The 16,896-nt window shown below is 41.9% G+C and overlaps 1 long non-coding RNA gene across 1 annotated transcript in view; it reads left to right on the top strand.

The window, feature by feature from the left end:
* Positions 1 to 16,684, top strand: part of LOC125633411 (uncharacterized) — a 32,842-nt gene extending 16,158 nt beyond the window's left edge. The window contains exon 2 of the long non-coding RNA XR_007355592.2: positions 16,290 to 16,684. This is a non-coding gene — a long non-coding RNA (uncharacterized LOC125633411). The remainder of the gene's footprint in view (positions 1 to 16,289) is intronic.
* Positions 16,685 to 16,896: the final 212 nt, after the last annotated feature.

The following is a 16,896-nucleotide window of genomic DNA, read 5'->3' as shown; positions in this document are numbered from 1 at the left end:
ACCTGTTATGAGCTTCATATTGATATTGATATTCATATTCAGATCTTCAGTTGATACAATCAATGGAGCTGCACAACTCTGAAACAGAACTGTGCCAATTTATACCAGTTGGGGATGTGGCCCTGGACCTTGCAGTTCTGGAGTGTTTTGCTCTGTAGTGCCTTCACTGAAGCACCATTAAAGGGTAAAACTGAAGTGCTTCTTTCCTATTCCAGAAAGTGATTAGAATTTAAAATTGCTTTGTTACAACAAGTTTCATATCTTTTTTTATTTTTTTTTCCAGTTTATTTAACTGATGGAAAGTTGGATCCTTAAATAGCATTTAATGCTGACAATTTCTAGCATTTGAGTCTGTCAGTAAAGAGCAAGACTTTGATCTACATAATGTCAGGATGTCTTGTCCTGCCATAACAGGGTACACGCGCTGCTGTGGCCCTTCTCGTGGCTATGTCTGAGGAATAGCTCCGCCCAGTCTGAAGCCCCCTGCTGTCTCTCATTTGTGCTGTGACCCCTCTCATGTTTCAGGAGTTGCAGTACTCCCTTTGTGAATCAGGATGCTCCCTCTTTGTGGCTTGGCCCTCCACCCGGGGCACTATAGTTTTCCCTTTCCAGTGTATCAAAGTCTCACCAGACTCCCTGTCCGGATATTGTTCCTGGCAGTACTCCAATTCCAACCTATGCCACTTCACCAATGGCTGGTAGGGAAAACCAGGTCTGCACACTACTCTAGATTCCAGCTCAGTGACTCTCAAATCAGAGGCCAAGGTCTCCATCATCCCAAACCTTGCTGCCATTTTCCTGAACCTTTTTGTACTCCACCTCTATCAGGCTTCTGCTCTACCACCCTTCTCCGTAAACTCTTCCTTGATGATTGGGATGCTAGGCTTCTAATCTCCCCCATCTCTCCTCCTTTCCTTTTCTAAGCCCAGAGAGTGACTGCAGGCTTCCACTCTGCAACCCCAGTTTTTCTTTTCTTTTCTTTTCTTTTTTTTTTATGGCGAAGCAGACTTGACTGAATAGTCTATAACTGGCACCAACTACAATTCCTCAGTGCTTAACAGTTTATATCCTCTCATTCTGTGTTTGTCCGGTAATGTAACAGTACCTTTTTAATAATACTGTATTTCCCTGATGGTTTTACTAAATAACATTGTGTATTTTTTAACTTAAGACAGTTGAATTTTTCAAAAAGCATTTCCCTTTCTCTGTCAAAGCCCTTACATTATGTGTCAGGGTCGGGTCAGATGGCTATAGGAGAGTAATAGAAGGCAGATATATTAGCCCCAGACTAAGAAGGTGCCTTTTCCCTGAGTAAGGTAACAGGGAAGGTTCCAGAACAATCAGGAACCTTCCAGAGACCACTAAGACAGGCTGATTAGAACACCTGCAGCCAATCAAAAAGCTGCTAGAATCAATTAAGGCAGGCTAATCAGGGCACCTGGGTTTTAAAAAGGAGCTCACTTCAGTTTGTGGTGTGCATGTGAGGAGCTGGGAGCAAGAGGCGCAAGAAGCTGAGAGTGAGAAGGCATACTACTAGAAGACTGAGAAGTACAAGCATTATCAGACACCAGGAGGAAGGTGCTATGGTGAGGATAAAGAAGGTGTTGGGAGGAGGCCATGGGAAGTAGCCCAGGGAGTTGTAGCTGTCACGCAGCTGTTCCAGGAGACACTCTAGACAGCTGCATTCCACAGGGCCCTGGGCTGGAACCCAGAGTAGAGGGCGGGCCTGGGTTCCCCCCAAATCCTCCCAACTCCTGGTCAGACACAGGAGAAGTCGACCTGGACTGTGGGTTCAGAAAAACGGCCAAGCTGAGGGCTGCCGTGAAGCTCCAAGGCGAGCAAATCCTCCAATAAGCACAAGACCCACCAAGGTAGAGCAGGAACTTTGTCACAATACCCATAAAATGTGATCAATTGTTTCTTCCAGCTGAGAGCACACAGTCCATCTTTATCTGAAAAAGATTTTTCTTTAAGCCACAATGGCCAGTTAGTACTCTAAACGAAAGCACTTCATTAGTCCTATCAAGGCCCTGAACTATGTTGTCATCCTCAATTCTAGGGCACAATACAAAAAATCTTCTTCCTCTTTTTTTCATTAATCCACATTTTTTGCCCTTGCTCTTTAATATTTTCTGTACCAGGCTTTTGAATTCCTGTGTACTTCAGGATCCATCTTTCCATTTCTTACAGAATGTGCTTGCCTTTTCTTTTTTTTAATGCCCTCATTCTGCTGCAGACTTCCTGACTTTACATCAGCCCTGCCTGCTCCTGTCAGGTTAACTCCTCCTTGGCCACATTAATCCTTTCCAGGCTAGTGTGGGGGCAAACGCCCCATCACACTTTCTTTCAAGGAGTCTGTTGCAACGTTGTTCAGAGTGTAAGAGATGTAAAGCAAGATATACCAATAAAGAAAAGTTGAGTCTAAGAAACACAAAAATACAGTATACTGGAGAATACTCATTTAGGATCAAATTCTGGTCTCATTGAAATCAATGGGAGTTTGGTCTTTTAGCTTCAATGGGGATCAGAATTTGGTCTTTTAGCTTCAACAGGGATCAAAATTTAGCTTCAGTGGGGATCAGAATAAATTTCTCACAACCATGTTTGTCATTTGTCACTAGGCAGAAGCTTTTTCTTTCGGAGTTGAAGGCCACTCCCACCTGGCCATTTTTGTTGCCCTTGTCTTCAGTAGGAAGATCTTTTCTGCTGTGTCAAATGAGATATGATGACCGTAACTGAGCACAGTTTTCATTAGGCCATACCATCAATTTAAGTAATGACATTGTTTTTCATCCACCATTTTAACTCTTTCCAAACCATTAACTACTCTGTAAACTTGTTCACATAATTCTAATAGGTTAGAAAGGCCTAATTTATGCCTTCAAAAACCCACACTGCTCAGCGAGGGGTCAAATACTCCAGTCCTTACTCAGCCAAAATTCCCTTCATTGACTTCAGTAGGAATATTTTTCTTGAATCATGAATAAACATTTGCATTTGGCTAGTAGGAGCCAGATCCTAAACAGATTTTCTCCAGTGTAAATGCAGAATAACTTTATAGTTACTCTGGATTTACAGTATTACTGATAGCAACGTTTTGTCTGAAGCGTCCTGTAACTTGAATTTTCTCAGTAGTTTTTCCTAGGCTCTCTGCTTTATAAATCTTGGAATGCACTTGCTCCTTTTTCAAAAGATGGGTGTAATTTTGGTCCCTCTCCAGTAATAGCTGTTTAATGATAAATTACATGTTTTTATTAATAGCTCAGCTGTTTTGTTCCTTTAGAATTAGCTGTCATCTAGTCCCTGCTGATTCACTACAGTTGAATGTCTTTAATTTTTCCATCACCTCTTCTTTTCTTTTCTGTGCCTCACCGCAAATAGTGACTTCTGGAATAGACATTGCTTCTTCCCCACCCTAACCCCAATCATCCTCTCCGGTTCAGACTGCTTGCAAAGAAATCTTTTAGCTTGGCTGCAAACTCCTTATCTTTGATTGCCCCCTTGCCTCTCAGGACTCTAGCACACCCACTGACTCTTCATAGGCTTCTCTTTTTCTGACCTACTTAAAGTATTGTTATATTTCAGTTTGGCAATTTATGCTTCCCATTTTCCTCTTAATCTCCATTTTTCTGCCAAACCTTATGTTCCATTGTATTAGCAACACTTGGGCTGGATTTACATTGTATGAAAGGATACTTTTGGGTCCTCAATAATTCATCCCTTGACATGGAGCTATAAGCTATTACAACTTTCATGTAGGATTTTTACTTTATGCTGCCTGGCATTTCTCTAGGGATAGAATATTTCTTTCCTTTCATTTAAAGGAGAGACAGAGGGTTAAATCCTGGAGCCACTGAAATAAATAGGAGCTTTTGCAAATGATTTCAATGAAGCCAGGATTTCACACACCGTCTTTGGTTTGTGGTCAGCTTTCCATACTGAATGAAAGGACTAGAGAGCACAAAGCTACATTTCCCCACTATTATATTGGGGAGGGCATTGGACTGAGTGTTGGAGGACTTGAATCTATACCTGGTCCAGTGTGTGCTGCTGGCTGAGACATTGCTTTGTGCCTTAGCTTGTCCATCTGTAGGATTAATTTACTCACCATTGTGAAACACTTTGAGAGAGAGAGAGAGAGAGAGATGGTATTCGTATCATTTATGCATTTAGGAGTTCTGTATTTGCTTATCGAGAGTATGAAGCAGTTACATAACATTTTAGGTCTTCAGAGTAATGGATAATCATTAAGTCAAAAACTCAGGCAAAATGAGTCTCCGTGAAGCCAGTTGTACAACTGACATGCTTAAAGTTATGTATTTGCTTAAGTGCTTTGTCGTATCGAGTCCTAATTAATTATTGCCTTCCCACAGAGTTAGATTTGTTTCTTGTGAAGTGTGTACCAGTGAAAATCTTGTTCAGTGACAAGTACCTAATGTTTCCCATTGCATAGAAGCCTGTTTTAAAACAGGCTGCAGAGGGTTAAATTGGCTCCCCTGTATTCCCATCCCCGGTGCTTATTCAGAAAAAGCAAGGTTGGGAAACTCAAGAGCATTTATCTTCACATCAAAACTGCTCACTGTCTTTGATGGACTCCCAACACATTTCAACAAGACGCTTAAGCTGCGGAAGCCAAAATACAAGCAGTCTCTGTTGTCGTTATTGTGCTAAAATGTGGCACACATCAAATCAGTTACAATGTAAACTGAGTTTGGTTTTTTGTTTTTGTTTCCCCTGTCAGCAGCAAGTGTTGCAGGATGAAACAAAACATCTCCTGTCTAAAACATCTCCTGACTAAAATGACTGCTTTTTAATGAAACCTTCTGCCATGTGATCACTAATATTGCAACCTGCCCGCACTTGACAGATTCAGTTAATGATCAGGAGCTCGGCTGGTAACCAGCCGAGCAATCCCTTCCCTTAATGGCACTATAATAGCTGATTAGGACAATATATCTCAGAAAAGCGACAGTGGAAGAGACTCACTTTCTAGCTTATTCTGACACTTCTAGTGAAGAAAGCCTTTAATCCTTTCAGAGTTTGATATTTTAACAAGGTTTGGTTTTTTCAGGTTTTCGTTTTAATGACTGACATTATCTATAGCAGATTTCTAGTTTGTTGCTTTCGCGCTGTCAGGGTTGCAGGTGACATAGGGCTCAATGTTAGTGTTCGCTTCCAAGAGGGGAGGGAAGCAAAACCAAGCTGATTCCAGCTGCCATTTTTGGGGGGCACAGGAATGGAGAGTGTTACCTGCACAGCATGCTCTTCCACCTCCCCATGTCCCACTGGAGTCCCTCTTTGTATCTGGATTGGGGGGGTTGAGCATGGCCCTGGCATTGTTTCCCTATTAAGCTCAATGGGCGCAGAGGTGGGCTAATGCTGACTAGAGCTGGTTAAAGTTTCCTGCTGAAGAAATAGGGTTTCATCGAAAACCAAATGGTTGGCAGGAAAGTGTAATTCTCAATACAATTGTTCAATGAGAAACTCTGGAATGGAATGAAATAAAGATTTTTTTTTTTCATTCGGTTTCATTTTTTGAAAACCATTTCCTTTCTTTGAAATTTCAAAATTTCAGTTCCATCCCCTTTCTTCCTCCTCTTGTTGGCTCTCACTGCAACTGAATGAATGCTGCCCAGCTGTTACTTCCCCCCACTCCTCTGAGCACTTCAACTTCTGAAAACTTCTCCCACTGTGGCAAAGTTAGAGTAGCAAAAGAAAAAACAGAAAATGAAAAAACCTGGATGCCCATCGTTCATTTTTATCATACTTGGGAGGCAAAAAGGGGGAAAGGGAGAAAAATGAAATTTTGAACATTAAAAATTCTAAAAATTTGAGAACATTTCACAATTAAATTAATTAAAATTTGTTCCATTTAGACACTTAAAATTTTAAAGTTTGTTTCTATTTTGTATTTTTTAATGGACTTTTTTTTTGGACGAGCTCCAATTCTGATCTTCTGCTTTTACTCCACCGCACTGTGGTTCCTCACCACCACCCAGGCTGTGTTGGGGTGCTGTCTGGGGAACTGCAGGGAACTGGGAGTCTATAAGAGCAGAGCTGTGTTTCCCTGGGACTGGTAAGCAATGTGAAGGAATAGGGCAGCTGAGCGGATCTGGGGTTTTCAGAAGCTGCCAACTCCAAATCCCTCCCCCAATTGGAAGCCTGCGAAAGAGAATGCACATGTTCACATTTGGAGTTTCTATTTGCCTGTGTAGTAATAGTTCATCTAGGGGAGCAGATGGGTCTTCATTTTTCAGCAAGATGGCAGCAGGCTCAGCAATACCAGCTGTAGTAATAACTTTTTATAGGAAATGTCTGAACATTCTCACAACAAATAGATAAAATCTCAACAGTCTACATAAATCTCTTGATTTGGGCAAAAGCCTGCACACGAGCTTCTTGCAATGAAGAAAAATAATCATTCAAGTTAGAAAATAGAACAAAACCCTAAAATCAAGAAGTAAGCATTTATGCTGTGGCCCAAGATTAGAGTACAGGTAGTCAGACGTCTCAGAATTAATTTAGAAGGTTCCTTTCCTATTCCTAAAAAGAACAGGAGTACTTGTGGCACCTTAGAGACTAACCAATTTATTTGAGCATGAGCTTTCGTGAGCTACAGCTCACTTCGTCGGATGCATACTGTGGAAACTGCAGAAGACATTATATACACAGAGACCATGAAACAATACCTCCTCCCACCCCACTCTCCTGCTGGTAATAGCTTATCTAAAGTGATCTTTAAATAAGTATCTTTAGATACTTTAGATAAGCTATTACCAGCAGGAGAGTGGGATGGGAGGAGGTATTGTTTCATGGTCTCTGTGTATATAATGTCTTCTGCAGTTTCCACAGTATGCATCCGACGAAGTGAGCTGTAGCTCACGAAAGCTCATGCTCAAATAAATTGGTTAGTCTCTAAGGTGCCACAAGTCCTCCTTTTCTTTTTGCGAATACAGACTAACACGGCTGTTCCTCTGAAACCTTTCCTATTCCTGTAGTACTGCTAGCGAGACTCCTATCTGATCTGCCCTGTGAGAAGGTTCAATCTGCTATTAAATGAGGAGTACTATATGACCTAAAACGGCAGATACTTGGTAATAAACATGTGCGTTACCACCACCACGGAAATCTGTATTCACTAGTTTCCAACTTCAGCTGTTAGCAAGCAATTCTTTTGTCATAGCTTTGGGTTTCACTTACAAGCTTTGCAATGAACACAGATTTGAATTGTTTGAAAGAAAAATATTGAATTAAAACTTGAGTTCTCTACCATATAGATAATTTCTGGGTAGGACATAAGGGGTGTCATATTCCAGGATACAATCCAGATCAGTGAGAGTTTATCACCGCCTGCCCCATAACCCTGGGTGCCACACAATGCTCTGCTGCTGTTGTAGCTCCCCACCTGGGCTACTCACGAATAGTTTACCAGCATTCAGGTCACACCCGGAGTGTCTATGTATAGCTACAGTCCTGGTCCAGCAACTCTCACGTGTCAGCCACGCACCACTCGTATCCTGGCTACCCCCAGCCTTGGTTACTACTTACAGGGTGACCTCCTACACACTTCCAGTCCAGAATTTCCCCCAAAATGTGCTGTAGGTGGAGTATCTGTACCAAACCTTTCATACTCTGTGATGTTCATCGCTCACCGATTGAGGAGTCCTGAGTCAATTTTCTCCAGCCCTCTCCTGGACAGTTCAGATATTAAAGGTCCCTTACCTCTGGAAAGGGTCAATATTCAACACTTTCTGCTATTTAACTGGAGTTACCGAACAGTTGAGTTTAAACACAGCACTGGATTGGTTGAGATCAGTGGTTCTCAATATATGGGGCGAGCCTCCCAAGGGAGGCGCGGGAATGTGTCAAGGGAGGCATGAGCTGTGTGCTTTTTTTTTTTTTTTTTTAAAGAGCTCTGGTGTCAGCCCCAGGTGGCTGGGGCTAATGCAGAAGGACTGTGCACACCCAGGAGTGGGGCTAAAGAGGACATCCAGAGCGCTGCCGCCTGGGCCAGGGCTCTCCTATCCCCCCAGTCCCTCACCAGGAAGCAGCCTGGGCTCAGGCTGTCATCCACAGGGCGACGGCGGCAGCAGCAGACAGAAGTAATGGTTGTCTGCTGTGAAAAGTGATCTTGACAAATATCACTTTGCCACCCTTACTTTTGTGCTGAGGCTGGCGTGGTGCTGCCTTCAGGGCTGGGCACCCAGCCAGCAGCCGCAGCTCTCTGCTCTGCCTGATCAGAAAGTAAACAGCCACGTGCTGCTGTAACTGCAGCTTCCTGCTGACCATCAAGTGTAGCCTGAAGTGGAGTACACTGTAGCCTAGCCCTGAGATGACAAAGATGTAGAGGACTATAGAGGTCAACTTCTGACAAGAATGGAGAGTCTCTTGGACATTCAAAGGTGGAAGAAGCCATTTCAGGCACTGTTGCTCTCGATTAATCCAGGACCAGATTTGAGTCAACGGGGATACAAGGGATCCATTGTGCAGGAGGGAGTTATAGTCTAAAGATGACTTTTGGATTGGGAGGTGAGTAAGAGGAGCGAGGAATCAATCTTGCTTGTTTGTTCAACTGCAGCCATGAAAATAAAGTCCCCTACACGAAGAACTTTTCAAAGAGACGCATGACTTCTGATTGACTTCTTGTGCTGTAATGCTGTGTTGGTAATCAATACACAGAGAGGAGGCCTCAGACTTTCAAATGTCATGGAATGCCTCAAGCTTTGTGATTGCCAGGAGTTGGCTTTGAAAAATGTTGGTTCAGCAAGGTGATGGTACAGATGGATGAAACTGTTTGAGTAAAACAAGAACAGATCTAGACTATTGCATAAAACTCAAAATGAATCTTTCAAACTTTTGTGGGTGGTGTGTGTCTGTTTTTTGTGTGGCATGTCTCTGCACATCCTAGACTAGAAGCAGAAGTACAGTACTGAAATATTACTGTGCCATTTCTAAGCTAAAAACAGCTTAGAAACTTACATCCAAAAAGCCCCTTTGCCCTGTTTTGTAGTCACAAGGGATTCAGAGAAGCTTATAGGTGGAATATCTGTACCAGACCTCTCGTGCTCTTTGATTTAGGGGGGAGGGATAGCTCAGTGGTTTGAGCATTGGCCTGCTAAACCCAGGGTTGTGAGTTCAATCTGTGAGGGGGTCATTTAGGGATCTGGGGAAGAAATTGGGGATTGGTCCTGCTTTGAGCAGGGGGTTGGACTAGATGACCTCCTGAGATCCCTTCCAACCCTGATAGTCTATGTTCATCGCTCACTGATTGAGGAGTCCTGTGCCAATTCAGCTTCCGACAGATAATCAACTGACAGGTTAACCCGTATCCACTTCTGCAGTGCACATCAATAACCCTCACGAATGAGTTGCTTATTTTAGATGAACCATCTATGGAATTAATTGATTCGTCAGAAGCTTTGCCAATTTCCTCTCTGGTAAAGTAGGCAAATTAGATGATGCTTTGTGTAAGAGCCAAACAATTGTCCTAAAGTACTGAAATCACTGCTGTGCAGTGGACGAATCTTGTGGTTCATATGAGTTTCTGAAAGAGCAGTGGTTCTTGTTTTACTGTTGCTCTTGACCTCTGCCTCCTCCCGTCTTTCTGTTTATCATGCTCACTTTGTTTTACTTAGATTGAAAGCTCTTCAAGACAGATATTGTATCTACCTATGTGTTTGGTACAGCACCTGGCCCAGTGGGACATGAATCCTGACAGGGCTTACTGCCATACAAAGGATAAGAATGTCATGGCACAGTGGTGATGTACTGTGCCCTCGATGGTAGTTAAGCAAGGATGAAGGAGTAATCTGATTAATAACTTAAAGCCAGATTGTCTCTGTTCTTAGCATGGGTGTGCAATGGGGAGGGAGCAAGGTGCTTCTTCCTTCTCCATGTGAGACCTACACCAGGGCAGGGCCAGTCATAGTCCCTGCATGCCTAAGGCAAGGAAGAGCATCCAGGATCCAAGTGCTTGACCCCTCCTTTCTTTCTACCAGCCCACAAGCTGGCCAGTCATGGCAACATGAGCATGCAGTGATGTAGCATGGGATGATAAAGCAGGTATTCTCTTTGCACCCTGGAGATCTGAATTGCCTCTGACTTTTATGAAGGGCTGTGTGTCTCTAATTCTGTTTGCATGTCGCCAGTTGCAATAGTAGCAGCAGACTGGATTGCTGGGCAAGACCACCCTAAGAATGATCCATGTTAGGTCCCAAAGCATTTGCTAGTGGGGACAAGATAAATATATTTAAAGACAAGCACTAAATTTGTGATTATTTTTTTTTAATAACAGAAAAAGTAATTTTAGAGATTTTTATGGTTCCCTCTGAGCACTCTACATTTGGATGTCATACAAAGAAATGTTCCTGATCCGACTTTTAAAAATGTTCTAAACTTTTCTCAACACTTATTCAGCAGCAGTGACATATAAAGAATACTTATGATTGGTGTGATACAAATGTTTGGGGTTTTTTCGTCTGTACTCATGATGGACTTTATAGTATACTACATCATCATGTAATATATGTATATAAAATTATAATGATTGTACATTTATAGAATGCATTATGTTCTGGAGGATTCAAAAATGCCACATCAGCTTAACAGATGTGCAATACCATACAGAAGAATTGCTTCATTCACCAACTGTTTAACAGCAGCAGCGTTCAGGGCAGGAAGCGTATAATGACTTTTTTCCAGTTGAAACTTCATTGGAATAAAGGAGAATGCAAATACCTGAGTTGGACTTAACCTAGGTGGTCCTGTTCTAACCTCCCTACGCTGAGCATTACCAAGGCAATACAGAACCCTTAATGATTCCAAGGAGAGTTGATGGACCTTTTCTGAATGACATGTGTTTTCATTTTAAAATGGCTTTTTTTTTTTTGAAAACGGAATTCTTTGTATAAAGTTGTCAGCATTTTAAATTTTCCGTGGAAGAATGTAGTGCTTTAACATTCTTAGAAAAATGGATTTAGCAAAAGAAAATTGTCAATTTCTGTTTTCAATGTTTTTGATGATTTTGTGGGGAGAAAAAAATCATTTAAAGATGCTGGGAAAACCACATGAGGCCCATTTCAGCTATTTTGAAATGAAAACAACTTTGACATCTTTGGCAGCAATTATTTTTGACCAGCAGTGATCACAAGTCGTCAGGGCCTCAGTTTTACATACCACTGAAAGATGTCACATTCAAAAGCACAGTGTTCCCTAGCAGGATACTGGGGCACTGGGTCAGTGCTAGAACCTAGAGGCAAAATTGTTATCCCACTAAGGTCAATGGCAAAACTTCTATGAGTGAGGTCAAGGGTTTTCACCCACGTGTGAAGCCAGCCTATCTTGCTTAACTTGTGTGATCTAGCAGGTTTTCAGCACAAGGCAGTTGTGCCGTAAGCCACATTTAAAATGTTTCACAAGTCCTATGTACACAGTAAATATGGTTCATGTAAAACTATAAATGAAGGAATGACTAGCAAGAGGAAGAGAACAAGTCAGTGTAACATCTAAATGAAAATGTGAGGAGGTTGTGCAGCTGGGGAATCTTTCATGAGTCTCATGCTGATGAGCTTCTAAACGCCGCTATAATTCTGGCACATGTAAATCTGCCCCAAAAAAAGTCTGGGATAAAGAAGCCAGACAAATCTGAATTCTTAACTAGAGAGCCAAGACAACTGCTTAAGATAGCAAGGGAGAAAGGGGAGGTAGTTGCACAAGCATTACTGTTCGTTATTCAGTGCCACACGTGTACATGGTGCTTTGCAAACAGTTAAAAACATGGTGGTGCCTCACTCCAGGAGCTTACCATCTGAGGCCTTGGTCCTGCAAAGAATTGGGTATGTGGGTTTCTTTAAACACACGTGGATGTCTTTGCAAGGTTGGGGCTTTAAGGCTCCAGTTCTGCTCTTTTTGAAGGCAAAACTCTCTCTGACATCAAAGGGAGAAGGATCAGGCCATTATTACACACAACACAGTGATTGATGACAATAGACAAAGAAACGGGGGTGGGAGGATGAGGGTTATAACAGTGGCCAAGCATAGCATATTCTTATATAAAGATAGGACTGAACTCGCCCTGGTGTAACTCCAATAAAGGCAATGCAGTCGCACTAGGGATTCAAATAACCCACAGAGTTTCTAGCTCTAGGCAGTTATTGGAAATGGAGTCCTTGAATAGGAACTGGGACTCTGCGACTTCCAAGTAACTTGCTCTTCTGACCTCTGCATAAAGAAAAATGTGCAATATTAAAAAATAATTCTGAGAGAGAGAAATAACTTGATACCTAATTTTTTTTAAAAAAATCTGTAACTTATATTTGAAGAAACAGCCTCAACTTGTTAAAAAGCCAGATGATAAAACCATGAACATTTTTAGACCAGCATGAGTCAGTCTTTGGAGTTAAATGTGAACGTGTTCATCATTGAAAACATGAAAATGTTTTAATTAAAATAATAAAACGATTATTAAAATGGGGGCTTGATCCTGCAAAGCCCTACTTGCATGATGAAGGCTTACCCTTGTGTGCAGTCCCATCAGGCCTGATTCTGGGCTTGCTTACACTGGTATAAAACACATTGACTTCAGTGGTGTTAAATCCTGGTTTATGGTGATGTCAGGGACATCCATCAAAGTGAAAAGATTATTCCTGTGATACAGGCTGTGCGTGGCTGGGGCTTCAATTCCTGAAGAGAAAAGAGTGTATAAAATAATAGTTTTTAAAGTTCAGCTGAACTTTGCCACAAAAGGTACAGCATGGAAAAAATCATCTACGCTGCCTTTGGCTTTGTGGACTGATGGTGGTGCTGGATTGCTGCTCATGTTCTTACAGCTGAAGTGTGGGATTTTTGGTACAGAAGTGGTTTTCTGTTAGTCAGGAGTTAACAGGCATGGGCTGCATGTTTTGCCAATAAGTGTCTTTATTAAGTATATTTTTGAAAGAGTTTCTTTGCGTGCCTGTAAACAGCAGCAGTTGGTGGAGTATGCTTCGATAAACATGTCAATGTATTTGGTAAATTTGGATGTGAAGACATGTCTGAGTTAAGCTGATATCTTTCCATCATGGAACGCTACGAGCACAAACCTGCAGCCCTCCTGCATGGGGCTCTCCTGGCAGTCAGTGGGAGTTCTGTGTGTGGATGGCAACAGGACTGACTGAGTTATTGATGGAGGGTAATTTTGTGTGGCCCTGCTGAGCAGTTTTAAATTCCTCTCTGGATAGAGGGAACAGCTGCCAACATTCTCCTGGCTGTTTTGAAACGGACTGAGGTCAGCGGGAGGATCAGAAGAGCTGGCTTTCAAAACGAAAACTGTGTTTTTTCTGTGTTGAGCCTGACCCCACTCAGGACTGTCTTTCTGTGTGACCAGCAGGACTTTCTGAGCATAACACGCCAGACTTTGCACTGTATTTGACTGTTTCACAATTTACCACCAGTGCAAGCCAATGATAAAGCTGGGATAGATGGAGCACAGGAGGAGCCTCAGGTGCCATACATCTTCCAGACTGGCTCCTACACCAACCCCAGTCTCCTGTGATTAGCGCAGGGGATCTGGCCATGTTGTCCCTGTACTCCAGTGATCTCCAGCTGTTGAATAGCCCTTTGGAGCTGTTAGCAGCTGCAGTAATATAGAGCAGCCTCTAGTCTGCTCTAAGTTACATTTAGGTACTGGACCAGCATATAGATGGCCCAGAATTGCAGGTGGAGGGGCACAGAGGCCATTTTAGCACAACCCCATACCCCCAAGCTCTACAGTGTGCTCATCAACCACCGCTATTAGGTATTCTGACACCTCCGGTGGTTTTAAATGGATATACAATGGGCCATGCACATGAAGCTTGAAATGGGGAGAAAGATCAGATGTGGTGAAGCATGACTCATAATGTAGTTGTGATGTGGTAAAAGTCCTTGATTATATGTTCATGTGTGATCCACTCACAATACAACAGTCTGAATCCCAGTTTATTATTTGTCATTAGTGGAAGTTACAGGAAAGGTTTAGTATTTGGATAACAAAATATTGCAGATCAGGCCTGAGATACATTGGGAGAGCGTTGTTCAAAAGCTGGTTGTGTGCTGGCACACTATGGCTGGCTTTAGCCATTGCAATCTGTCCTTAACTTCATGAGCACCAAATTTACCACACACACAAATTAACATAAAAGTGATTTAAGAATGAGAATTGAGATCAGGAAGAATAATTGTGGATCAGACCCCAATTGCCTCCACATAAGTGTCTTGATCCCAAGTCCCAGGCCAAATTATTTCTCCTTTGGCTCTTCCACTGTTGGTTCAAACAATCAAGACAAATGCATAGTTTAAAAAGAAACTGAACTGTGTATTAAAGGCCAAATTTCCATAATGTAGAGGCATGTGCAACTGTGAGCGCAGATCTGGTATTTGCATCAGCAAATGGTCACAGCTAATCAAATGCATGCAAAATTACCACAGCTGCATATGCAGTTACATGGCTAAAACAATGGGGAAACTGATTCTTAAGACCTCTCCTCAGGCTTGTGTGCTCTATGAACCCTCACCCGTCTAAGATACGTTCTTCTTTGATGACTTAGGTTCAAAGTCACCGAGTCACAATAGCTGAGTCGGTAACACTGCTCAGCTGCTGCTGTGATTGCATTGCAGGGTCAAGGAAGATGTTCCAAGGTGTGATGAGAAAAGGTAGAATCACTCTTTTGGAAATAAGAGTCCAAGGGAGCAACATGGCAAGTGGAATTGGCAACGGTAGGACACAAGCGGGGAAATGGACCACATCTACAGGGAGGCATTCGTAGTATTTGCACTCCGGGAAGTGTGGAAGACAAAGCTAGGCACAGTTGGAAGAGTGAATAGATTAGACCAAACTAGAGATGAGGTTCCAACAGAACAGAGCTGTGCACACACAGCTTCAAAGATGGGGATTTAGTGTGAGATTTTCAAAGGCATTTAGATGCCTGAACTGCTTAGGGGCTTTTGAAAATCCCACTAGGGAACATCTACATCTTTAGGTGCCTAAATAACTGAAAATCTGGCCCTTAATCTGCACAGAGACTGTGCTTTGTGTGAAGCTGCTGCTTTGTGTGTGCTATGGAATTCATATTTATTTGTGTCCTGTTGACTTTTAATGCCATTTCTTAGAATTTACTGAATGGCTCTGGCTTAACAATACACAAGATTCCATTCCCGAGCTAAAGAAACACTTTGGTTTTCTGCCTCTCATTATATCTGATTTGCTGTGGGTGTGTAACATTCTTTTCTTTTTAAGCAAGTGAGACCATGGAAATATTTACATTTTTCTATGGCACTTGGTCTGTACATAGCCAACATTATCTGTTCCTTTCATTTTTTTGCTAGTTAAAAGTAAATTGATGGAATTCCAATTCAGTGGTAATTTCAGGTTTCAGAGTAGTAGCCGTGTTAGTCTGTATTCGCAAAAAGAAAAGGAGTACTAGTGGCACCTTAGAGAGCTACAGCTCACTTCACAAAAGCTTATGCTCAAATAAATTGGTTAGTCTCTAAGGTGCCACTAGTACTCCTTTTCTTTTTGCAATTCAATGGTAATAAGGCTTTTTAAATGGTAAACGGTTTGTTTGTTTTTGTTTGTTTTTTCAAAATAGCTGTAGTGAAGGCACTGTGACATGTAGTTGAACAGAAGTGTCATTTGATCATAGTGAAGTTCCTTGTCCAGCACCCCATCCCACGGGAGAGCTAGTGTACTGAAGTCTGAGTAGCAGCCGTGTTAGTCTGTATTCGCAAAAAAAGAAAAGGAGGACTTGTGGCACCTTAGCGACTAACCAATTTATTTGAGCATAAGCTTTTGTGAGCTACAGCTCACTTCATCGGATGTCACATGTCTGTATGCAGTATCAGACAACAGGGGGTGAAGTGAACTGAAGGCACAGTAAACTGTTTAACATCACTGTTTGTATGAGAAGTGTTGGTTTAGACAAACGTGACGCGCATGTAATAGATTTATTTGGTTTCAGAGAGATGAAGTGGGTGAGGTAATATCTTTGATTAGACCAATTTCTGCTGGTGAGAGCCAAGCTTAAGAAACCTTGTCTCTCCCACCAACAGAAGTTGGCCCAATCAAAGATATTACCTCACTAATAGGGCAGCTGGTTGCCCTAAAAGTTTGTTTGTTCTTTTCAAAGGTTAAAAACTGTAATTTTAACCTTTGTTTCTTCTTCATTCTGAGACAAAGCCTGGTATAAAAAAAATAAAATAAAACCTGTCAGGCGATGGAGAATGCACTGTGTGGCTTTTACAGAAATGTTTTCTTGATTTTTATTTTAAAACAGACACATGAGGTAACATCAAAAGATGACCCACTAGGTACAGTGAAGAAGAGCTCCAGAGAACTAGAATGTGGTACCCAATCAGACAGCAGATGGTGGTTTTCTGAGCTGCGACTGAATTCTACTAGAAGTTCCACGGAAATTGACATATTAAATTACTTCATGCTGATCATGTTATGGCAATAAAGACAAAATGAATTAAAGACTGAACACTTTGTTATCTAGAAAGGTAAGAGTGTTTTTTAATGTTATATTAATAATTACTGAACTACAATGCTGTTGAATGTTGATAAAGGCAGAACTGCTTCTTGAAATGCTGCTGCTGACAGTCTGTGGCAGGCACTTTAAAATATGATTTCTGAGTCTTAGGAGAAAAAAGAATAAATTATTACTTGTGATTACAGGACTTCAGGAAAAGCTTATTCTAGTCACATCTCCTTGAACATTTGCCTGCATCCCCTCTGCTCTCCATATAGGCTACCTTTGAATGATACGTGAGAGGAATGTACTCAGTCTTTTTTGGTCACAGATAATATAGACATTGTCAATGGAAGATCTGTATGAAGTCCTCAAAACAAAACAAAATTGGCAGCATGTGCACACACATTTG

The sequence above is a fragment of the Caretta caretta genome, chromosome 3 (assembly GCF_965140235.1).
Source record: "Caretta caretta isolate rCarCar2 chromosome 3, rCarCar1.hap1, whole genome shotgun sequence".
Taxonomy (NCBI): Eukaryota; Metazoa; Chordata; order Testudines; family Cheloniidae; genus Caretta; species Caretta caretta.
Note: the sequence above shows the minus strand (reverse complement) of the source record. Positions and strands in the feature narration are given on the sequence as shown.